Here is a 25,132-nt window from a genome sequence, read left to right on the forward strand (position 1 = left end):
CTTTAAAAAGAAAATAAGCACATACAGTGAGCATTTGGAGACTTCTATTCTCTATGTAGTCAAAGATTATATATAATGGGGCCAGTTTTGAAATGTGTTCCTAAGGAAATGTAATTTGGAGCATGGCATGGTTGTAAAGCTCCATTTACCTGTGCAGAGTGGCCTCAACATGTTAACCTAACTTCACACACACACACACACACACACACACACACACACACACCCCTTGCAAGCAGGTACTGCTCTCTGCTTGGGTGTGAGAGGCTCAGCGCCTGTCCGGTGACACCAGAATGTAGCAGGGCTGATGGGTCATTGAGAGTCTAGTAATCTCATCGTGGCTCATGGAGGAGCTCCTCACACAGCTACTGCAAACCTTCCCATCCATCCACTTCCCTCTCCAGTGCTCCAGACCCCCAGGCTGATAAAGACAGCCCCTAAGGGCCAGGGGTCCACGGGGAAATCCTGTTCCCTTTGGTTCTCACCAGAATCTCTATCCCTACGCTATATATACTAAGGAGAGGGTCCACAGAAGCTAGAAGTTAACCTGGGTCTTTTGTGTCCATATCTAGATATTTTTCCATGACATCAAGTGACAGCAGATAAAGCACTGACTTTGTCTCAAATACACATTCTTGAGACAAAAAGAGGCTTAGAAAATCGGGGCAGGGTCTGTCTGCTTTGTTACCATGTGATCTTCATTCTCAGGGCCTCCTCAGATTCCCATGAGCACTGCCATCCTTGAGGATCTTGGACCAGAGACCAGGACTAATGGGACCAGAAGTCCGGGAGAGGGATACACGTCCATGGTCCAATTCCAGACCACCTGGTTTCCACCTTTTCCTTCCCTATAGGACTCTCTTTTGGAAGTTCCAAAGGTTGAAGGCTGAGAATGAGAGGGAGGCTGAAATAATGGGCTATGTGGATAGGAGATGGTGTTTTCAAGGGCTGCTTTAAGCAATAAATTGTCTTACCCTGAAGAATTTGAAGGTCTCCCATCTCTCTTCCACGGACTGGATAAAATTCCAAGGAGCCTTCCATCTGTCTCATTGTAAGGTGCAAATATTTCCCGGTGGGCCACCACAGTCATGAATATCTTAGTGTGAATGAATTACTCACACCTTCTCTGACAGTGCTAGGTGCCGACTAAAAATACCGAGGGCCACTAACAAGGGTAAAAGGGTTTAGAAAGGAAGATAAGCCATCTCCGTGACAGTTTTTCCAGACAAGTCACATTTCTTTATGGGGTGATATCTTTTCCTTTCCAGTTTCATGATTGGAACACGTGTTCCTTTGGTTCCTTTGGTTCAAGGCAGCATTTCCTGGGTGGCCCTTTGCTCAACCACATGCTTCGCTCCTTCAGTGTTAGAGGGTCTAGCTGTGTTTCTTGGAAAATTCTTACATACACTGAAGTGCTTCCTCCCTTCCCAGATAAACAATTTAGAGTAATCAGAGCCTTACAAATAGTGTGACAGCATACAATGCCCAGCTCATCTCTTTCAGTTTCCCCTTTCTTCTTTCTTCCTCTGTCCTTCACCTTTCTTTCTTTTCCCTCTTGTGATATGCAAGTCTTTTCTCTCTGGTGACCTGCAAATCTGCATATGAAATAAGGGCTCACTCAAGAAGCCGGTGGCCTAGGTGAGAAAATGGTCTCTTCTTCCTTGATCAGTACCTCCTCCCCAGTGTTTATCTTTCACAGAACCTTTATTAGCACTTGCTGTGCCTTGCAATGATCATTTGTTCATTTCTTGTCTTCACCTCTAGTTTGCAAGCCCCATGGGGCAGGGAGCAGGTCACTTGTGTTCCCACTGTGTCCCAGTTTCAGCACAGGGCTGGCACAAAGAAGGTGCTTCGTAAATATGGGCGCGATAAATGAATGAGCTGACGAAGCCTGGGTGCTCTGCAAAGACCAGTGACTCCGGAGAAAACGGGCTGTGTCCTGAGAAGCCACAGGGTCTGAGTTCAAGCAGAGAGGCCTCTCTGGATGGGGGAAACACAGGTTTGTGATGACAAAGTAGCAATATGGCTTCTCTCCCACATTTCAGCCTCCTAGATCAGGAGTCAGGAGAGATGCGGAGACCATGAAGAGTAGAGCAGGAAGCTGATGCTCAGAAGAGAAATGATCTCCCAGGGGTAGTTGTTCACCAGGGCTTTTCCCACCTCTGGCTCCTTGCTGTCTCTTGGGCCAAGTGGAGGTCTCCCAGTGCCAGGCCTGGCTCTGGGAGGAAGCAGTGGTGAGAGTGTCACATTCCAAGGTGACCGGGTCAGAAAGCTCAGATATCTGCACAAGGCCTGGGCCCTGGATGGCTGGGCAGCACCAGGCTAGTTCTAATGAGGGGAAAAATTAGAGATGGGAAGAGCATGTGCAAAACTGTAAACACCTCGGCAAGAAGCACTGTTCACACAGAGATGCGGGCTTCCCAATTCACTTCTGACAGTCAAAGCCAGAGGAAGCCCTGGTACCAAGGCGACTACTGCCCAAGACTTCTTGGTAGCTGGTGCTTCTGTCACAGGAAGAATGGGGCAAAGGCCCCCTCCCATACCTGCAATCTCCCGAGGTTGGAGAGTTATAGGGAGGAACCTAACCATCCCTGAAGCCACTTTCAGGGAAGGAGAGGAAGAGACTCTTTAATTGAGCACTTACTTTGTACTGGCCACTTAACCTGAAGCATCTCAAATCTCTTCGTGAACACCCTTGGAAGAAGCTAGGTTTCTAAGAACCCGCCCTCCACAGCCACCGTCTTTACCTCTGAGGGACAGACTCTCAGAGGGTTAGGACCTTGCTGGAGGAAGTGTGACCTGAGCCACCTTAGGCCTGAGTGGCCCAGTGTCGGACCCCTAACAGCCCGGGGCCAGTTTGGCAGGCCTCAGTCTTGGTGTCTCGCCCAGACCTTTCTTCCCTCTGCTCCACTTCCTCTGCGCTTCCTCACGGCTTCCTCACCCCTCCCCGCTCCGCCGGCTCCCGGCCTCCCCTTTATCTTGTCTCCAGTTTCCACTGCCACCAGCCCTTATCTGGAGCCATCCCACCCTGGCCGCGGCAGGAAGCCGCCGGGACTCTCCCGTCTCTGCTCCCATCCTCTTCCTTCTCCAGGGACAAAAGCAAAAACAGCCCGTGAGCAGATCTGTCGTGTCCCTTGGCTCCCTGACTCCCATTTCCCACTCTCATTATTTCAGAGGCTCCGCTTTCCCACCGCAGGCTGTCCTCAGGAGCCACTGAGCCCTGCGGCCTGAGGGCCAGGGCTGTCACTTCCTCCCGGCCTGTCTGCCAGGAGGCCAGCAGGCCTAAGGCCGCCCTCCACGAGCCGCGGGCCCCTCTTATCCTCTCGGACATCAGCCCGCCTGGACCGGTCGTCTGGCTGTCTGCGCCCAGGGCTGGGTGGGACAGCGCTCTGGCCTTCCTCATTAAAGGGGTGGCTGCGGCTCTGATTATAGCCATGGGAGGGTTTTGTTTTTGGTCAAAGAGCATCATGCATCCATTTATTATGTCACCATCCACTCAGACATTACTGCTCACTTCCTACACTGCTGCTGGAGACCCAGAGATGAGTAAAATGCGGCCTCTGCCCTCAAATAATGTATAATTTGTGGGGAGTGGGGAGGTCCCTGGACTGAGCTAAAACGCTCTGTCTAATGCATGGTAGGAATTGCTAAGTGCAACAAGGAGAGTGAACATTAAGCACTCCGAGAGTTCAGAGGAGGGGGAGATGGGCACTAACAAGGAGAGCTGATGCTGATCAGCGGTTTCTCTGTGCCAGGCACTTGCCACAGTTGCCTCATTTGGTCCTTGTAGCCAACCCATAGGAAGGAGGGGTCATTATCTTTCTCACTCTGCACACTGAGGCTGAGAGATGTTGAGTAATGGCTACTGGGTCCAACACCTGGAGTCATAGCCAGAGCCCCGTCTTCCCTGAAGGCCCAGTTCAAATGCCACCTTCATACCATCTTCCTCCTCGCCTCTCATGCCCTTTGGCCTGGAGAGCACGCTGGTGGGAGAGTGAGCTCGGGAGAAATCTCTGGCTCAAAATACTTAATTGCACTGAGCCTCAGTTTTCCTCACCTGCCAGAGGAGGTGATGACGGTGCCTGTCTCCTAACGTTTGTCGTGGGTGTTAAAGGAACAGTTTGTGTAATGCGCTCAGCACAGTGACTGGCACAGAGTATGTTCTTGATGAATATTAGCTATAATGATTTTTTAAATCTTATTACTGCTTCAGGCAAGTTATTAGGGGCAGGCACTTTGCAGGACAGTGATTTAGGAAGCGGTTGTCAAGGTTGAAGAAAATGTTGAGTGTGTTTCCAAAGGACTGTGCAATGCTTGCCCTGGGCATCTTCCTTTCAAGCTGAGTGGATCTGGACTGGACACAGACCAGAATTTGGGTACTAATTTTTCTCTCATTCCCCCAATGCTCAAATAACCTACTAATTTCAAAGTCAGAAGCCTTTAAGTAACCTGAGTCCCTTCTCTTGTGATTACTGAGCTCCATTTATTCTTTTTTAAAAATTGTGATAAAATGTACACTGCATACCATTTACTTACTATTTTAACCATTTTTAAGGGTACATTAAAAATGTGGCATTAAGTACGTTCACATTGCTGTGCAACCATCACCACCATCCATCTCCAGGACTTTTTCATCTTTCCAAACTGAAACTCTGTTCCCATTAAACAGCAACTTTCCATTCCTTCCTTCCCCCAGCCCCTGGCAACCCCCATTCTATCTTCTGTCTCTATGAATTTGACTAATCCAGGTACCTCATGTAAGTGGAGTCACACAGTATTTGTCTTTCTTTTTATGTTTGATTTCCTTCACTTACCATAATGCCCTCAAGGTTCATGCATGTTGTACATGTGTCAGAATTTTCTTCTTCCTTGAGACTGAATATTGTTCCATTGTATGAACACGCCACTCATCTGCCGATGGACACTTGGGTTGTTTCCACCTTTTGGCTATTGTGAATAGTGCTGCTATGAACAATAGGTGTACAAGTAGCTGTTTGATTTTCTGCTTTCAGTTCTCTTGTGTATATAGCTAGAAGTGGCATTGCTGGGTCAAATGGTAATTTTACGTTTAAGTTTTTGAGGAATGGCCAAACTGTTTTCCACAGGGGCTGCACGATTTTACATTCTACCAGCAGCGCACAAAGGTTCTGGCTTCTCCACATCCTTGCCAACCACCTCAGGAAACAGTTTCTTCTTTATGGTAGGGGCTGGGTGTGTGTGAAAATCTGATTGTTGAAAAGTTCTTTCTATCTCGAGCTTAAAATCCTCCTGTATCCTTCACAACTGTCTGGGTCGGGCCCTGGGAATCAGCCTTCTTCCCCTGGGTGTCCTCTCAGCAGCCTGGTTCCCTGTGTGTTCCTGCTGGGCCCTGCCCACCCTGCAGGATGCTAACCATTGGTTTCCCTGCTGATCGCTCGTGAGGCACCTCCTGCCCCTTGAGTGGGCACAGACGCCAACAGGACGGGGGGACGCCACTCCCTTTCTCAAGGAGGGTGAGTTATTGGAGGGAATGCTGGCTCCCTGAGGAGTTAAATCATCCCTTGACTCAGACAGGAGCCCTTTGCCCCATGGGAGAGCATTACTCATCCGGCACCCGCGGGACCAGGCTCTATGTCAGGGGAAAGTGCGGCTCCCATTTCCCTCTCTCAGAAACTCATAAATCACCCCTATTAGAATTTCAGCTCTTTGGACAGACATGGAACATCTGGCCAGGCTGGGTCTCCGAGTGCTCCAAGAGTTTGTTTGGAGGGAGGAGAGGGCAGGAGGGGATGCCTCAGAGCACCAGGGGACCCCAGATACCAGGACTCTGCTGGGACTTCTCTCGAGGCAGCCAACTCTCCCAATGCTGGTCCTTGTGAGAAGGACGTCAGGCTCAGTGCCCCCAGGACTTGAATGGCCTTAGAGGTGGTACATGGAAAGTCCAAGTGTGGTCTTGGCCGCCAACTTCTCTTTGTGGTGGTCACCCTTCCCCTAGGCCAGCACTTGGCCATGCCCATGTTTTGTACAGCAATGTATATTGTACAAACGTTGTTGCGGAAATCTTCCCTGAAATAATGTGGTTCTCTCTGTGCCTCAGCTTCTTCCTCTGTGAAATGGAAGACAGTCTGGATGGTCCTTGTGGCTCCTTCCAGCTCCAACATTCTATGACACCACCCAGTCTAAGAGCTCCGTGTGGATTGGCCACAGGTCAAAATCGACTAGTGCTGAGGTTTGTTTGCCTGTTTCAATCAAAGGGGTGGTTTTGGTTGACCATGCTGGAACATCTATAAACTGAAGATAGCACCAGATGCGTGAACAATCGATTTAAAGAGTCAACTTGATGTTTCCTTATAGATGAAAACCTGGGTTATAGGCAGATAAGAACCACTTTCCTGACAGTGGGAGTGTACATCGTGCCCGTTTAGTGTATCTATTTAGAGGGTCTTAAATTTCTGACAGGAGGTATAGCTCAGTGTTGACACCACTGTTAGCTAGGAGACTGAAATAAGTATTGCCTCCAGCACACTCCATGGATGTGTGGGGCAGATTGCTAGGTGGTTATGGGGGACTGTTAACCAGTCTCTGATTATAGACTTTACCATGGCTGCAGGCTGATCTCACCACAAATTCTAGTTGACTGGTCCCCAAATGTGAGCTCTGGGCCCCCACATTTCCTAAGGGACTGATATAGCACAAATCCGTTCCCACCACTGGGTAAGCAAGGTCTACCAGTGGGTCTAGGAATGTAAGCTGATGGAGGGAAAAGTACTGGATTAGGAAGCAGAACACTTGAGTGCTCACCCCAGCAGTGCCACTAGTCATCAGCTTGGTGACTTGATAAGCAGAGTGGATGGAGGGGCTGTTCTCTGCCCAGCCTCCCTCCATGAGGTCCTGTATCACCCACCCTGTCACATGCTTAGCCAGTCATTGCACTCCATCCCTGACACAATGACTGGTGCTTGATGCAGTTAGGACCATTGTGTCCTTCCCTGGGATTCATGTAGGTTATTGGGAGACAGAAGTTCTTACTGGGACTGCTAAATTGACAATAGAAGTCTAGAGCTCCCTTTTCTTCTCTGTATGGAGAAAGTTTGCCAGCTGCAGGAGGCAATGTGGCCAACACTCAAAAGGAATGACAGCCAAGAGATAGATAAAGACAGAGATGGAGGTGGAGATAGAGATATAGATACATGATAGATTAGATAAGTAGATAGATAGATAGATAGATAGATAGATAGATAGATAGATAGATAGATAGATAGATGATAGAATAAGCTTTGATAACTTTCTTTGAGTCTCAGGACCCAGCTGTGTATAATGTCCCCAAACATTTCACTTTTACTTAACCTAGTCTGAGTTGGATTTTGGTTCCTTGCAACTAAACGAGTTGCAATACAGAAGGCTACTTCACCTCTAGGGCCTCATGGACTCATTTATGCATTAAAATAAAGATACTGAGCCCTGGCCAGTATGGCTCAGTTGGTTGGAGCATCTTCCCATGCACTGAAAGTTTGCCAGTTTGATTCCTGGTCAGGGCACATACCTGGGTTGTGGGTTTAATCCCCAGTGGGGGCACAGACAGGAGGCAACCCATCATTCTTTCTCTCATACATCAGTGTTTCTGCCCTGCCCTGTGTCCCCCCCACACCCTTCTCTCTAAAATCAGTAAGACATATCCTCAGGTGAGGATTTAAAAAAAAAAAGATATTGAAATAGATGATTGTTAAAGCTCTCCCATTCTGTGATTCTATTTTTGCCTATGGGAAGCAAGAAAACATGGTTTAGATCTCTCTTAGAAAGCTACTAACAATTAAAAAATTAAAAATAAATAGATTTAAAAATTAAAAGAAAAAAGAAAGCTTACAACAAAACTAAAAACCAGGTTTCTTTTCCCCTCAAAATTTTGATGTTCACTCCTATGGCAGGAAGATTAGGGAGTTAACAGTTGTTGAGCGCTTACTATCTGCCAGGAACTTTAGATATGTTTTCCCATTTACTCCCCCCCTTCACTATTCACTGTAGCTCTTTGAGGTAGGTGTTAGCCCTCCATTCCAGATAAGGAAACCAGAGTTACAGATTGAGAGCCAGAGACAGGGTTGGAATCCAGATCTGTCTGATTCCAGCACCCTAGCTTTTCCTCATGGGGGATGACGTTTTAACTCACAAATAATCCCACTAGCAGTTTTATGTTGGTGAGAAGTGGGTGCCCCATGGCACCGGACTGATTCTGGGGGCAGAAAGTCTGGCCAGGCTATGCTGCTACTGAGTTTCTCTCCAGCTAGTCTCCAAGGCTGTGCAGCTGTAGCTCTCCACAAATGCTATGTTTGTTAGTGTGAAGCAATTCTTAAGCAACTGACTTCTTCTACTGGCTTTTGAAGATCTTAGTCCAGTCTCCTGACTATGTTTCTTTCATGTCTAAAGATCCTGCCTGGACTCAAGCTTGAAACTTGGGTGAGATGTGGCAGGGGATGAAAACTCTGGAGAGGAAGACAATGCCACCTCTGAGAGGTATGCACTAGACCTCCAGTGTGACCCTAACTGCAGCGATTACTCGTGGAACCTCTGTTGCATGCCAGGCACTTTGTATTGCTTGACTAATCCTTACAATCATCTGCAGGAGGTTATTGCCCCCACTTTAAAGGTGGCAAATAGGGGCTCAAAGAAGAGAGGTAACTTGCTCTGCTGCTGAATGATTCCAAAGTCCATGCACATTCTGACACACCATAGGAGCACTGGTGTGGCCTGGAGATGCTTAGGGATCCCTGTGTAGGTGAGATCACTCCTAGCTCAAGGCATAGTCAGGGTCCAACATTTGGAACAAGCAAGCCAAGCCAGAGTAGGGTCTGTTTCATTGGGAGTGGGGATCTGGAACACAGCTAAGACCCCTCCTTTGACCTCCGATCTCTCTCATGCTTCACGCTGGTTTTAACAACCATCAGTAATGTCAACACACCTTAAATATGCTGAAAAAGCCAAGACATTTGGGAAATGTTTCAGAGAGTAGTAGCCCTTTGTCTCTCACAACCAAATGGTTGGAGTCACCAAGATGGTACAAGGTCCTTTAAGTTTCAGAGCTCCCACTGAGGGGTGGATCCAATCATTCACCTTGGGTCTTGGAGGCTGAAAGCCCAGTCATCCAATGCCCCTCAGTAGAGCCTCCTGTGGAGCTATCCAAGGTCCTGCAAGTGCTTTGACCTGTGCTCTGTGTAACCAATATCCTTCTGCTTGTGTCCTTGGCCTTCTGGCCTTTCCTTACTTAAGCTGTAAATCTCACTAAACCATGTCTGTCTGACTTATAATACTGTCCTCTTTCTCTTACTTTCTAGGTCCTGCTGATCTTAGTTCACTTGACCCAGGCCATCATGGCCTCCAAGCCACTACAGGGCTCACTCTTAACTACCATTGTCCTTATTGATAATCAGCTGGCCCACTGTACAGCACTGCATGTCACTCTGTCCCCCACCTCCTGCCATAGCCACCTGGTTTCTTGGGTGATTATTCCTAGGAATCTGGTCTACTTCCAAGAGACATCCAATTTATTGATTTTGTTCTTTCTTTTTTTTCGGCCCAATGTCCAGCCATTTATGAAATGTTTTCTGTGGTTAGAGCAGTATGGATATTCTTATTCAATAAGGCCCATGACTTGAGGAGGCCTGTGGCTCTGTCCCATCATGTGATCACATCTACTCTATGTGTCTCAACATAGCAAATTCATTCTTTAAAGAGAAATGAGTTGATGGAAGGAGACTTGACTTGGGGTGGTAAACACACAATATGATATACAGATGATGCATTGTAGAATTATATACCTGAAACCTGCATAATTCTATTAATCAATGTCACCCCAATATGTTCAATAAAAAATAAAATAAAATAAAATAAAATAAAGAGAATCGAGTAAAAAAAAGTGAGCTCCATTGAAATATATCACCTTGATTTCTCATGAGAATCAGGGCTCTGGTGTCCTGGTTTTGACATTGGCCCTGAACAGCTGTGTGACCTCAAGCAAGTCATTGAAGCCATGCATCCTTTCATACCTTCTGTCATTCATTTGCTCCTGTCATTCACATTTACTGACCATGCACTAGGCTAAGTCCTGGGCATGCTACAAGGAGAAAGACAATTTTTGTCTTGAAGGAACTTACAGTTTAATCCAGGAGACCAATATATATGTGATTAAAATAAAAGTAATATGGTAAATTATTAGAACAATAGAATCAAAATGCCAAGGGTACACAAAGGCCAGACTTGCACTGCTATTCCCCCTGCTTGGAAGGTTTTTCCCCCCAGACACTTGTATGAGTCACATCCTCACTTCTTCAGTCCTTTGGCTAATGTTATCTTATCAGCGATGTCTTCCCTGGTCACTCCTAGCTTGGCACCTCCTTGCATTGCTCTTCTGCTTTATTTTTCTCTGTAGCATTTATCATCCCCTGGCAGAGAAGGTACTCTCATTTGTGAAATAAGGGTCTGAGCTAATGATGCCAGTAGTGGGTTGAATGGTGGCTCCCAAAGATATATCCCTGTCCTGGCCTCTGGAACCTGTAAATGTGATCTTATTTGGGAAAAGAGTGTTTTCAGATGTGCTTAAGTTAAGAATCTTGAGATGAGGTCATCCCGGATAACCTGGGTGGACCCTAAATCTAATGACAAATGTCCTTATAAGAGACAGAAGGGAAGACATGGACACACAGAGGCGAAGACAATGTGGAGACAGAGGCAGAGATAGGATTGACGCAGGCGTAAGCCAAGGACACCTGGAGACACCAGAAGCTGGAAGAGGCTGGGAAGGATTCTCTCTTAGAGCCTTTGGAGGGAACATGGCCCTGCAGACACCTTGATTTCAGACTCCTGGCCTCCACTACTGTGAGAGAATAAGTTTTTGTTTTTTGAAGCCACCAGTCTTGTGATCATTTGTTATGATGGCCACAGCACATGTATGTCATCTCAATATTACCTCTATGGTCATCTTCAGGTCTGAAGGTCTGAAACCTAATGAGTTAGGGCTGGGAATGCTTTTCAACAACACCAGCTTTTCATGATTCATCAGTTATATTTGTAGAAGTAGACGCAACTAGGGAAGGACATTGGCTGCTGTTGGTCATCCTGCATGAGCAAGTCGCACTGGGCAACTGTGCACAAGGCTGTTCTCCTGCTGTCCTCAGGACAAATAGAAAGATGCATGGTCATCTGGCTTCAGTGGGGACATGGAAACCCACCAGCCTTACCTACAAAATTAAAAAAGGGACAAGTTTTAATTATAGCATGGTTTATAACAGAAAAAATAAGAAAGAACCCAAATTTCTGCGGGCAAATAGTTATGTAAACTATGCTATATCTTTACTTTAGAGACCCAACGTAAAAGTCTCTACTCTATTTCTAGTATATGAGAACAGTATATTAACATATCTAGTATGCTAGCATAGTTTATTGGAAATACACTCTATTCTAAATGTACCAGTGTAAATGTAGGCACATAAATCCATTGAAAAAGCTCTCTAAGAACACATGTTCAGCTGATGGCATTGGTTACCCGTGGGGGTGGGATGGGGACTGAACAGTGCTCAAGAGAATTTTTCACTTCATCTGCTTGTCTGAATTTTTTTAGAATGACTTAAGCCACTTAAAAAGTCTTTTTGTTTAAATTTTAAAAAGATGAGAAGGAATGAGCTCAGCCAGGGGTGTGAGTTGGGATTTCTTGTGGCCTTGTAGCCAGCTGGGTGGGAGTGGGGTGGGGGTGGGGTAGGTGGATTTGCAGTTCTCTGACAATCTAAGCTCATAAATGTTGCTTTTGCTGTGATTTCTTCTCTTTGGTTCCTTGACAGGGTCTTGATGTGAAAGGACAGAGTCCTAGAACCTAGTGTTCCAGGCAAAGAGGACTGCCTTGGCAAACCACGGGGCACACTTGCCATTTACTGCCACTCTTGCAGGCAACCTGGGGAGCTGCTCCCTGCAGCATCTTGGAGGCAGTGACATTCCCCCTCCCTCTCACAAGGAACAGCCAGTAACGGCCCCACCCCAGCCCACCCCACCTCCCAGGCCACCCAGCTGGGTTTAGAGTGGAAGTGTCTTATCCAACCCTGCAGTGCTGGGCGTGGACTGGGGCTCCAGCTGCGGTCTTCGGAGAGCATGGACACCACTGGACAGGCTCTGTCCTTGTCTTCTCCCCCCACCCTGCTGGTCCCCAAGGCTCAGAAAGGGAGGTAGTCCTTCACCTCTAGGAGACAGGGGGCTCGGGGGCTCAGGTGGTCTAAAGAGCACAAGACATCTGAGACCAGAGAAGGGCTGTTGGGAAGGGAAAAAGGACTTGTGCTGTCACCTGGGGGAGAATTCTAAAATTGTGCATTATTAATATAAGTTAGTCATAATTTTTTAGTGCAAAGGATAAAATGAGCTGAGAATATAACAAGTCCCTTTAGGTCTCCTTCAGTGAATGGAAAAGTCTCATTTGTAACCAATATATGCTGTTGATAATCCAAATGATACAATGCTGAAATACATCACATTTTTCTCAGAAAATCCTCCAACTCCTTCCCCCATTCTCTACTTCCATGTGTTAGTATTCTTCTTTGCAAGTGCTGTATCTTTGAAATAAAAAAATCAGGCCAGAACTGTCACAACTGCTAGGAGCCTAAGGCGACAGGGCGACTAAATGCAATGTGGTACCTTACATGGGATACTGGAACAGAAAAGGGTAGCGGACTTCAGGGAATAAGAATGTGTCAATGTTGGTTCTTCAATTGTACCAAGTGTATTGTATTTAGATTAGATGTTAACAATAAGGGAAATGGCATGTGCTCTGACCGGGAATCGAACCCCGATCGCCTGGATCCTAGGTCGATGCTCAACCGCTGAGCCACACTCGGCTGGGCAATGTTTTTTAATTAAAAGAAAAATCAGACCTGGCTTGGTTTAATTGATCCGTAGGCCAAAAGAACAGAAGATTATAGGTGGTAGTGGGGGGTGAGAATTCAAAACATAAGGGGTTTATGATTTTATTTGAAGAAAGATTTGTGTTCTTTGCCATAAACATTCTTTCCCTACTTTCACAGCTGGCCTTTACATCACCCTGCATGATATATTGTTATTCCCATTGTACAGATGGACAAACCAAGCTCAAAGAGGTTACATGGTTTCCCACTGCCTGCTCCAGTTTGTGCTTTATTTTCTCCTGTAATCTAGATAATTTCCCAAACTCGCCACATGTCTCTGCATCTGTATCTTTGCCAAGCACTCCGTCCCTCTTCTTCTCTGCCTGGTAATTTGTCCAGCCTTTTCTGTCCTTGTAAAATTTACTCAGATTCCCAAGTAACTAATCATCCCACACTCAGTGCTCCTTCTGAAACTGCTCCCCCCTCTGCCCAATGAATTCTCTCATTGAAATTATCTGACCCCTCACAGGACCATGAGCACCTCGAGGGCCAGGACTGCGTCTTTTTCATCTTTGAATCTGCACTGCCTGGCCTGGTCCCTGGCAAACAGTGGCTGGGCAATCTCTATCTCCTGAACTAAAGCTAACATGAAATCGGTATTATTTGCTCAGGCTGCAATAACAAAGTACCACAGGCTGTGTGGGTTAAACAATAGAAATCGGGTTTCTCACCATTCTGAAGGCTAGAAGGCCAAGATCAAGGTATTGGCAGGGTTGGTTTCTTCTAAAGCCTCACTCCTTGGCTTGTAAATGGCTGTCTTCTCCCTGTGTCCTCATGTGGGCCTTCCCTCTGTCTGTGTCTGTGTCCTAATCTCCTCTTCTTAGAAGAACACCAGTCACTTTGGATTAGGGACCACCCTAATGACCTCGTTTACCCTTAATCATCTCTTTAAAGATCCTATCTCCAAATGCAGTTGCATTTTGAGGTACCAGGGATTAGGACTTCAGCATGGGAATTTGGAGGGAACACAATTCAGCCCATAACAACCCCCGGCTGACTGTGGGGTTGGAGGGTGGTGGGGACTGACCCCAAGGGCCTACCATTTATAAGAGGCAGGTGAAATGTGACAAGGCTGGAGTCACAAAAGTGTCACTGCTATTTCAGGACAAAGGATGTGAGAAATAAACTTGTATTTGCAAAATGCAAGTTCTTATGATCTGAGGTCATAAGATGAAGTTGCTACAGAAAAGGCTCATTTGTATTTATCACCAGGAACAATTGCTTCAACCAGAAGAGGGATCCTGGAAGCCTGCAGCTTGTGCTGTGCTTCCTGGCCTTGACCCCTGCTATCACTGAGCTCAGGCTCTCCCTCTCTTGCCCTCCTTTCTCTCACACTGTTACTTTCGCCTGGTGCGGCCCACACAGCACGCAGCATCTTCAAGGCCTGGGGCTGGGGGAGGCCCCAGGATGGAATTTCAGACTAAACTAGCAACAGCAAACTACCTTCAAGGGCGCAGAGATGTCTCAGGCAGCTGCTGCAGCTGCCCGGGGAGATCCAGAAAGTTCTAGTTGCTCATTGTGCCTTGAAGGGGATGGTCCTGACAAACAGCGCACTCTGGGGAAGGGCCTGGGAGCCCTGTTCCCTGTGGCCCAATCATCTAGGACAAGGACATCTGCAGGACCAGGGACAGCTGGCAACATTTTATGCTGGTTTTGTGTCATCAACATTGCTACTTCGGACACAAGGGCTCTTTTTGTCAGGCAGTGGCTATTTATCCAGCATGTGCCAAATACCACCCGATGGGGCTTAATAGTTTGCAGAGTTGTCTCACAGACATTTCTCCTTTTGATCTGCACAGTAAAAGGTGAGGCAGATTTGGCTGTCCATACCCCCATCTTGCAGGTGAAGAAACTGAGGTGCAGCAGAGTGGAATTACTGGCCCAGGGTTGCTCAGCTGGTAGGTGGTGGCACTTGCCTCTGAGGATAAGCTTTCTGGCTTCTGAGACTGTGCCCCATGCCTGCCTGCACTCATTTGATCCCCTCCCCAACTGGCATGTTTCATTTTTCAGGCTAAGCTGACGCCTGGAGGTTATGTGAGTGCCCAAGATCACATGGCCGGTTGCTGGCAAAGTTGACTTCAACCAACTCTCCTGACCTCTGATCTGGGGCACTTTTCCCTCCACCACACCACTGTACCTAGGGAAGGTGAGACCCAGTAGATTTGGGACAAAGCCCTGCCCTCAATGTGCTCACAGTCTGCCTGCTTGAAATGGATGGGGTATACAGGAGGGACTGGGTCACCCGTCCCCTGCCCAGGTGCCACATTTCCTCTATGAGCCAGGGACTGTGCTGGTGGCAGCTTTTGGGCCCACACGTAGGGGCATCTTGGTTTTCACCAATACCTTTTACTTGTGGTGACTAGTCCAAGGAGGAGTCACCATGTCATAGAAAAAGAGAACACGGGCTTGGGGGTCAGATGGATCTGAGTTCAAATGCTGATGCTCCCATGAACAAGAAATTGATTACTTTCTCTTAGCCTCAGTTTTTCCATCTGTAAAATGAAGGCAAAGGTGCTTACTTTGTAGGACCGCCTTGGAGATTGAAATGAGACAGTGTTTATCAGTTATCCAGCACTGCACCTGAAGTGTAGATGCTTAGTAAATGGCAGCTAATAGAATGATGAGCATGGTGGAGCTGAGCACCCACTGAACAGTCGTGAGAAAATGCATTGGTGCCCATGGCTCAGAAAACACACACACTCTTGAGTTCATTGTGTGTCTCTCTGCACACTTATCCTCTCTACTTGCCAACCTAGGGCTAAAGGCAGTGCAAGTGTTCGAGTTACTAGCTGTGGGATCTTGGGCAAGTTACTTATTTCTCTAAGTCTCCTTTTCCTCATCTGCAAGATGGATAATAAAAGTACATTTGGCTGAGCATCTTCCTGTGCACCGAATGTGGCTGGTTGAGTCCTGTCGGGCACGTACGAAGTGCAACCAACTGATGTGTCTTCTTCACTTAGATGTTTCTCTCTCATTTCGATGTTTCTCTCTCACTTCAATGTTTCTCTCTCTCTCTCTCTCTCCCTCTCTCTCTCCCTCTCTCTCTCCCTCTCTCTCTCCCTGCTTCTTTCCTCTCTCTAAGCGTGTCCTCCGGTGAGGATTGGAAAAAAAAAGTACAGCAGTTCCTCAACTAACATTGTTTTGTTCAACATTGTTTTATTATAAGGTTGATGAGATGCCGTAGAAACTTAACTCTTTTTTATATCAATTAGCCTCTGGTTAAATTGGTTGTTATATGTTACTTCACTTCAAGTTGCAGAACTTACTGACAACGTTAAGTGAGGACTTACTGTCCCTTTTCCACAGTGCTGAGAACCAGATGAGGGCATGCCTATGGAGACTTGACACAGAACAAGTTATATGTGTGTGTGTGTGTGTGTGTGTGTGTGTATGCCATCATTATCATCATTATTGTTTCATGAGCTAGCTCACCAGTCTGTGCCTGGAGGTCCATGTTGAAAGGATTGGAGGCCTTGTCTTGGTTCAAGGGGGAGAGTCCATAGTTGATCAGTGACATGTGCTAAAAGTAGATTAGGAGCATGAAATCCATGAGGTTTCCCTTCCTGAAGTAGATGATGTCTAAGACCTTACTTGTTGAAAATATGACTCGTCCCTACTTTGGGTCTCAGCTGTCTTCTCAATCGATGAGGGAGTTGGGCTGGCTGGTCTCCGAATTCTTTCTTAGTTCCATCATTCTCCATGCCTTGGCTGAGCCAAACATTTTCCAAAATACTCCTCTCCAAAAAGTTGGCTGCAGCCAGGAACAGGAAGGAAATCAATTCCCTCCTGGCTCCTGCCTCTCGGGGTCCCCTGGGAAGCACTTTCAAGACTCTGAAGGTGGTTCCTGGTTGTCCGCAGGGCTTCCTTCCAGCCTGCACACAGCCCATGGAGCAAGCCCTTGCCTTGTGCCCACAGTCCCAGCCTGGTGGGGAGAAGTGGGTCCAGCCTCTCTGCTGTGCTTTCTGCCTCAACACCAGGGAGATCTGGGGGAACTTTGTCAGTAGCAGGGTGGGCTGTTGAGTCTTCTGGTGCATCCATGAAGCCATTCGGACCTAAGTGCAGTGGATCTTGACCGCCAAAAGGGTCTGTGACCAGGCTTTAGCCATCTACCCGGAGGAGAGAAACATGGAGAATGAAGCATGGTCCAAAGAGGAGAATTACCATCAGCCGAGCTTCTACTCTGCTGGCACCATGCAATTTCTCAGAATATAAAGAGGAAGAAGACAAGGAGTCTGCTGTCTAGAAGACAGATACATTGCTTAGTTTTTATAAATTTTTAAATGTCTGTTTCCTCCAACTTGGATATAAGAGGCAGGAGAGTGGAGGTTTTCTTCATCCTGTCCACCCAGGTATTCCTGGGAACTGGCAGTGTGCCTGGCGTGTAACAAACACTCAATAAATAGTCATCAGCTTAATAAAACAATTACAATAATTACAGAGTAAGAATGGAAGTGTGATGTGTGATCAAAGTGCTCGGAGAATGATGGAGAAGGTAAAAGCCAGAGAGGTGACAATTGGATTGGGTTTTGAAGGATGAATAGGAGTTCATCCGGCATTGAAGGCAACAAAGGGTTTTTTTCTCTTCAGTTAGATTTCAGGATAAACTTTCTATTGATGATAATTACAGGACTCTTAAATAAGTTATGAAGGTGTGAGCCATAGAGATACTAGAATAAATGTCTTGAGGTTGCCACAATGGGGAAGGAAATTGATAGATTAATAGTATGTCTTCTATGTACCCAGTGCTGTGCCAGGCACTTAATGCATGATATTTTATTTATTTCTTCTAACCCTCTCATGAGATAGGCATTTGACAAATGGGAGTACAGGCTCAGAGGGCTTTAGTGACTTGCTCTGGGCCTCAGACCTCATTGGCTGGAGGCTGGATTAAACCCAGGGCTTTCTACCTCCAAAGCTCCTGCTCTTTCCTGGGGAGGCTGGGACTCCCTCAAGGCAGGAGACCTTGTCATCTTAACCATGGAGTAAATGAATGAAATGCCCCTTCCGGAATAGAGCCTCCTGTTAAAGCTTTAGGCCCCAAGGCCAGAACTTAAAAATAAGCTCGGAAGCTTTTCCATTAAAGAAATATAAAAACCTTTTGAGCCTGTGGTCTTTCTTCTTTGCTTTCTCCCAGTTCGCTCCAGTCCACTCCTGTGTCCCCACTGTCCTCCCGCCAGCCAGAGATCTCCCGGACACTCAGAGGCTCCAAGAGGAGGCCAGAAAACCTCCATCTGACATCCATCAAGAGCTTGAAAGGTCCCAGGGCAGGTTTGGAGGGTGGGAGAGAGGCTGGGGGCACCCAGTTGTTCCAGAGGGATTCACAGCCCAGAGGTCCCTCGCCCCATTCCCTTGGAGGGGAGGGTCCAAAGTGTGGGGGTGGAAAGGGAGAGAGGGGCAGAGGAGGAGGGAAGATAAGCCTGTAGTCATTTGTCTTTTTAATTGGCTCGAAAGCTCAGAGGAGAGCTGCGTTGTTATCCTGGCTCTGGGACTGGACAGAGTCCAAGCGCCAGGCTTCGGGCCTATAGTGTGGGCTGCAGAGGGGGGCCCTGGTCTGCCCTTCACTAGGAGGGAGACTGGCTGGGAGGAGCAGCATGTGGTCTGAGTGGCTTTTGCTTCTTCGGCATTTCAGAAATTTAAAAGAGTAATTCACTGTCTAAAATACACATATTTTAAAGAATCCATGGCATCTGAAGTCCCCTCTTAATTCATTCCTTCTCCTGGGGATGGAGCCTGTCAATCAGCTAGGCCCAGAGGTGTCTACAGGGAGAGTTTTGGAGTTGTTGGTCTGGAACTTAGGACTTTCCTTTGTAACTACAATACGGACGAACACTGTTGAAGTGCCCAGGGAAATAGGAGTATCGCTCATATCTGCCAGATGATTTGGAATCCGTGATGTCTTGTTGCATTTAGCATCCCACCTGGGTCTCTGAAACAACCTGGTAAGAGACACAGGACAGGCACACCTTTCCGAGTCACAGACGAGGACACTGCAGCTCCAAGAGGCAAGGTGACGTGTGCGAGGACACTCAGCATTGCAGTTGGGACTCAAATCAAGGTTCTAATTCTGCTTTTGGAGTTTTGGTCCCCAAAGTTGTTCACCCCACTGAGGAGCTACAGGGGTGGATGTCTGGTATGGCGTGGTGGTCCCAACGATGGTTGTTGGCATAACTTCTAGGGGACAAACAACTCAGTGCAAGTTCCGGCTCAGAACACATCTCAGAGGGAGGAAGTAGGCTCCTGGGGGGGGGGGGGCTGGGAGCATGGTTGGTCCAGATAGGGAATGGTGAGGGCAGGGAGGCGAGGGGAAGATGGGTCCTGGGTAGTAGCAGGGTGTTCAGGCAGTCATGAAAGCAGATTCCGCAGGGCCTGAGTGCGTGTCTGTGGGCCAGGGTCTTGGGGACGCTGCAGGCTGCCTGTAATTCCTGTTTGTCCAAGATCTTCCTTCAAGGACGCTCGGCCCCATCTGACTAAAATGTCAATCCGTTGCCTCAATATGGTGAGGCCCAAATTAAACCTCTGAACACAAAGCAGAGGAAGACACTTTCCCTTTGCTTTCTTGAAGCTCCCAGGCCCTGCGAGGAGCCACTCAGCTTCGGAATCTTCCAGCTGCCAAGAGGGCAGCTTCTGGCATCTGGGAGGCCCTGGACCGTCCCCCTCTGGCTCGCCCTCACCTGAGTATTCCCTCTCACCTGAGCCCCATGTCCTGGCAGATCTGACAAGCTCAGTTCAAATGCCACCACCTGGATCATGAGTTAACCTTCAAAACGCCTCCTGAATTCTGTTCTTCACTGGTCAGCTGGCCTCCCTCTCCCGCGCCCCACCCTCTGGAGCGCCAGGTCTGGGGAAGGAGGCAGCAGGTGCCATCTCAGGAGGGGAGAAGGTATGACCCTGGCGGTGTCCTAGTCAAACAGAGAGGAAGTGAACACAGCTACCTGCTTCCAGGCTCCTGAGGACTGGAGAAGGGAGAGGAGAAGGGAGGGAACAGGCGGTGAGGGAGTATGTCCGAGCCTCCCCTTACCTGGCGCCCCCTGAGGGGCTGGCAAGTTAGGCTGGTTGAGGGGAACAGGGAAGTCATAAGGGCCTCCGTCCTGCCGCCCTGTGGTGCTGTGGGAGGGACCCCCTAGCTGGGCGACACAGGAGCCAGTGCAGGGAAGGCACACCAGAGAAAAGCCGGGGGCAGGGACAGTTAGCGGGAGAGGGTCTCCGGTTTGGTTCTGTGTGGCATGGAAAGCATCCAGGGGTCGGGGAGGGATGACCGAGAGTCCTGCTGGGTGTCGGCCAGGGAGGGGCCAGGCTGAGACTGAGGGTGAAATGACCCATAGGGTGTGTGACTGGGTGGGACTGAATGGGAGTCAGACTCCCAGCCAAGGTGGAGGTGGGGCCACATCAGCCCTGACCGAGCCCATGAACGGACTGAAAGTCCATCAGCCCCAGACCATCCCAGGCGTTGGACCAGACTCACCTGGTCTCACCTTCAGGGTCCTCAGTCCTGACCCAGCGAGTGAGGAGACAGAGGACCTGGAGGATTCGAGCCTCCAGTGCAGGCTCCAGGGCCCAGTGCTCTCTCCTGGAAATGACACTCAAGATTCCTTCCCTTCCCCTCCATGCTCCCCTCTTCTCCTCCTAGCCCACCCAGGAGCCAAGCTGTGTGGACATTGCAGGCCTCCCGTGTCCTCAGGCTTGTTGCTGGGCTTGGCCTTCGAGGGCAGGTTGCTGTGTTAGGCAAAGTTGTTTGTGAGTCGAATACCTGCTGAAGGGTGCGAGTGGGTGCTGGATGGACTGCATTTCAGTCCTGCTTTAGTCCCATTTGCCCTCAGATCCAGCCCTTTGCTTCCTCTGCTCAGGCCCACCCTGGTTCCTGTTTCCTTTGGATCTTTCTGGTTCCCTCCTTGTTCCCTCTGCCTCCTCCTTGTCCCCTCTGCCCAAGGTGGCCTCTTCCTGTCATTCCTCATCTTGGAAGCCTCGTTGCCTTTTGTTCAGCTTCTCAGCAATTCCATCATTTCAGTAACCAAGTCCTCAGTTTAAAATCCCACTGCTTTACATTTCAAAGTGGATTTCTTTTTCCTGGTTGGACTTTGATTGATGCGTTTCCCACGGGCAGTCATGTTGACCCCATTTTACAGATGAGATGAACCAAAACTGAGGATTTGAGTGACTTGATAACAACCCCAGTTGTGGAGAAGTTGGGATTTGAACCTGGGTCTGATTGTAGCCCAAGTCCTTTTTATCACAGCTGCCAGTAGCGGTGTCACCAGGACCACCTCACCCTCCTGTGGTTTCTAAACACTGTGACAAGGCTGATCCATTTGCTCCATTGACCTTTTACGAGAGAGACTGAGCGGGGATTAGTATTATCACATTTTACCAATGAAGGGATGTAGGGTGATTTTCTCTACAGAAATGATCACACTAAAGAATTAATTCATGCTATACTTCAGTACCAAATAAAGACACTCTATGCCTTTGCTCAGGCCGTCCCACCTCCCAGAACACTGTCCCTGCCAGTCTCCAACCTCTAAATATACCTATCTTTTAAAAAATTGTGGTAAAACATACATAATATAAAACTTACCATTTTGATTTCTGAATATACAGTTAAGTGGCAATATAGATTCATAATATTGTGCAACCATCCCCACCATCTATCTCCAGAGCTCTCCCATTATCCCAAACTGAAACTCTGTCCCAGCTAAACAATGACTGCCCATTTCCCCTCCCCCAGCCCGTGGCAATCCCCATTCTACTTTCTGTCTCTATGAATTTGACTAGTTAGGTAGCTCACATAAGTGGAATCCTACAGTACTTGTCCTTTTGTGACTGGCTTATTTCACTGAGCGTAATGTCCTCAAAGTTTATCCATGTTGTAGCATATGTCAGGATTTCCTTCCTTTTTAAGGCTGAATAATATTCCATTGTATGTATGGATATACCACCTTTTTGTTTATCCATTTATCTGTCTGTAGTAACTTAGGTTGTTTCCACCTTTCCAAATCTACCTACATTTTAAGACCCTGCTCAAATGTCACCTCCTCCACAAACTGTACAGCACACAGTTGCTGAATACATCAGGAATGCAGGGTCACAGTCACCTGGGAACTTGCACTGGGGAGGCAGCTTCTCCTACGCCAGCATTCCCAGGTGCCTTGTACAAGCCTGTGCCAAATTGGGGCTTGGTACTATAATCCTGGTACTGAAAGTCACTTGTTGGAAATAACTGAATAAATCAGACAGACTGACTTTTTCTCCCAATAAGGAAATGTTGGTGTCAAGTTCAAATCAGATCCTTTCCTGGGTTGGAAGCTATTGGAGGGCATGGCTGGACCCCTTGCTCCCAGGCCCTGAGAGAGTGAGGACGACTGAGCTTGACTTTCTAGAGAGTTTCTGGTGGCTCAGGGGGAGTGAACTGTAAAACTAGTTTACTCTTTAGCAGGCATCCATAATGCGTCACCTCAGACTCTCTCCACCCAGTCCTGAACAAATCAGCAGAGGCTAGGGTTCTGGGAATGAGGCACCAACCCAGGAAGGAATATGAAAGAAGGCAGCAAGGAAAGGAAGGGAGGCAGGTGTAGAGGTGAAAAGCATCTGGGAGTGTGAGATGGTTTCTGAAATTTTGGGGAATTGCTCTAGATGCTTAAGAATTCTTTGTTTTCTCTTAAAAAAATAATTTTAGAAATTACTTTGAAACTTTCTGGAAACAAATGAAAATGAACACACAAGAACCCAAAATCTGTGACACACAGTGAAAGCAGTTCTGGGAGGGAAGTTCATAGCATTACAGGCCTACCTCAACAAATAAGAAAGATCTTCAATAAATTATCTAACCCTACAAGTAAAATAATTACAAAGAGAACAACAAGAAAAGCCCAGAGTAAGTAAAAGAAAGAAAATAATAAAGATCAGAGTGAAATAAATGACATAGAAACTAAAAAAAAAAACCCAAAAAAACAAAAGATCAATGAAACCAAGAGCTGGTTCTTTGAAAAGATAAACAAGATTGATGAACCTTTACCCAGACTCACCTAGAAACAGAGAGAGAGGACCCAAATAAATAAAATCAGAAATGAAAGAGGTAAAGTAAAAACTGACATTATGGAAATACAAAGGACTGTAAGAAAATACTTTGAACATCTATATGCCAAAAAACTGGATAACCTGGGAAAAATGGACAATTTCCTAGAAACATACAATGTGCCAAAACACAAACCTGAATAGGCTGATAACAACTAATGAAACTGAAGCAATAATAAATAAATAAAAACTACCAGCAAACAAAAGTCCTGGACTGGATGGCTTCACAGGTAAGTTTTACCAAACATTCAAAGAAGAATGACCACCAGTCCTCCTCAAACTATTTTTAAAAATTCAAGAGAAGGGAAGACTTCCAGCTTCTAATGCTGGAAGAGGCCTGCGTTATCCTAATTCCTAAACCAGATAAAGACACTACAAAGAAAGAAAATTATAGGCCTATATCCCTGATGAACATAGATACTAAAAAAAATTACTTAGGCTTTATATTGCACATCAGTGACCTCCTTCCAATGTCGAGATGCCCGAGCTTTCCTTCTTCATGCATCCCACGGTGAATCAAAGGAAATAAAGAACCACAGTGCTGGGCGCTGAAGATCCAGAGTCCCCAGGGACGTGCCATGGGCTGTGCACCACACAAGAGCGTTGTGGCAATCTTCCAGCAGGTGGCAGTGGATCTTGGAGAAAGACACCATTTTCTTTCCTTTTAAAAAAAGAATTTTTAAAATTGAATTTATTGGCGTGACATTGGTTAATAAAACTATATAGGTTTCAGATGCACAATTCTATAATAGTATATTGTGTGTTCACCACCCCAAGTCAAGTCTCTTTCTGTCACCATTTATCCCCCTTATCCCCTCTTCTATCTCCCCCCACCCCCCTTCCCCTCTGGTCATCACCAGGCTGTAAGGCACCATTTTCTAATTCATGCAGAAGTCCTGTATAGGTTAGTGGGGGGTGGGGGAGGGGGCGGTGTGTATTTGAAGGGCATGATTTAGACATTACATATTTTTCCTTCTCCATTTGACAGATGTGGAGCGTGACCTGCCAGTGCATGAGAGACTGCTCCACACAGGACCTGTGGAGGTAGGTTACACTCATTCTACTCATCCCCAGAGGCAACGGCTAACACCAAGGAGTAGATGCTATAGGAAAGCCTATTTCGGTCTGACACAGAAAGAGCTTTATAATAATCAAAAGTGTCAAAGATTTATGGTAGTGAGGTTCCCATCACCGGAAGTATTCTAGCTTGGGCAGATGATTCTTTCTTCGTGATATAGTGAAGGTCCTCAAACGTTAAATGAGGTTGGGCTAGACGGCCTTTCAGGATCCTTTCCAACCCAGAGAGCCTATACAATTATTTTACTAAGAGGGAAATGATGACCAGATCTTGAGTCCATTAAAGGAAGGAATATGCCTTGTGTGTCATTGGCGTACCTGTTTCTAGATCATATAGGCACCTGTGATAAATATGTCAATAAATGTAGGAGCCTTAGTCAACAAGTGAGAGTCAGAGAACTGGGATCAGAACTGTTATTTGCTCAGCTGAAGAACTTATGACAGCTCCTCCCCCCTGACTGGTGGTTAATGAGGCCCTTCCCACTTCCCTGCTGATTTTCTTCTCCCCGATCTCTGTGCTCCTTACCCTAGCTCCCTGCCACCTGGAAACTTTGGGTGTGCCTTCAAAGAAGCCCACTTCCAAACACTGGCCCTGGGCATCCACTGGACATAAGGTGGTCAGGACCCTCGTCCCCAAACAACCTTTCGTTCTCTCTCCAGATACAGAACAAAGCAGGAGCGACACTGTGGCTTCGTAACAGCCTGGAGAGCTGGCCTAAATCCAGCCAAGGGCTCTGAATGTCCTAAAAATACCCATCCCCACCCCCATGTCCTCTCCCAGCCCCCACGTCCAGGAATCCCTGACAGTAACCATATGCCAGCGCCAAGTCAGTCAAAGTAACCTTGTCAAATGTCAGCCACAGTTGCCTGTAATCTTCAGGGAGGTGAGGCGGTGCCAGAAGCGACCGGGCTCTTTATCCACATCACCCAGATATAAACAATATCGGGGAATCATGACAGGGAGATCCTTCTAGGCCAGTCTTTCTAACCCATTCTCCCTGAGTGAAGTTACCTCGAGCGCAGGGCCCTAATGGCTCCCGGCATTGCAGCTTATTACCCTTATCTGCCGGAGGAAAGCA

This window comes from Miniopterus schreibersii (assembly GCF_964146895.1).
Source record: "Miniopterus schreibersii genome assembly, chromosome: 4".
Classification (NCBI taxonomy): domain Eukaryota; kingdom Metazoa; phylum Chordata; class Mammalia; order Chiroptera; family Miniopteridae; genus Miniopterus; species Miniopterus schreibersii.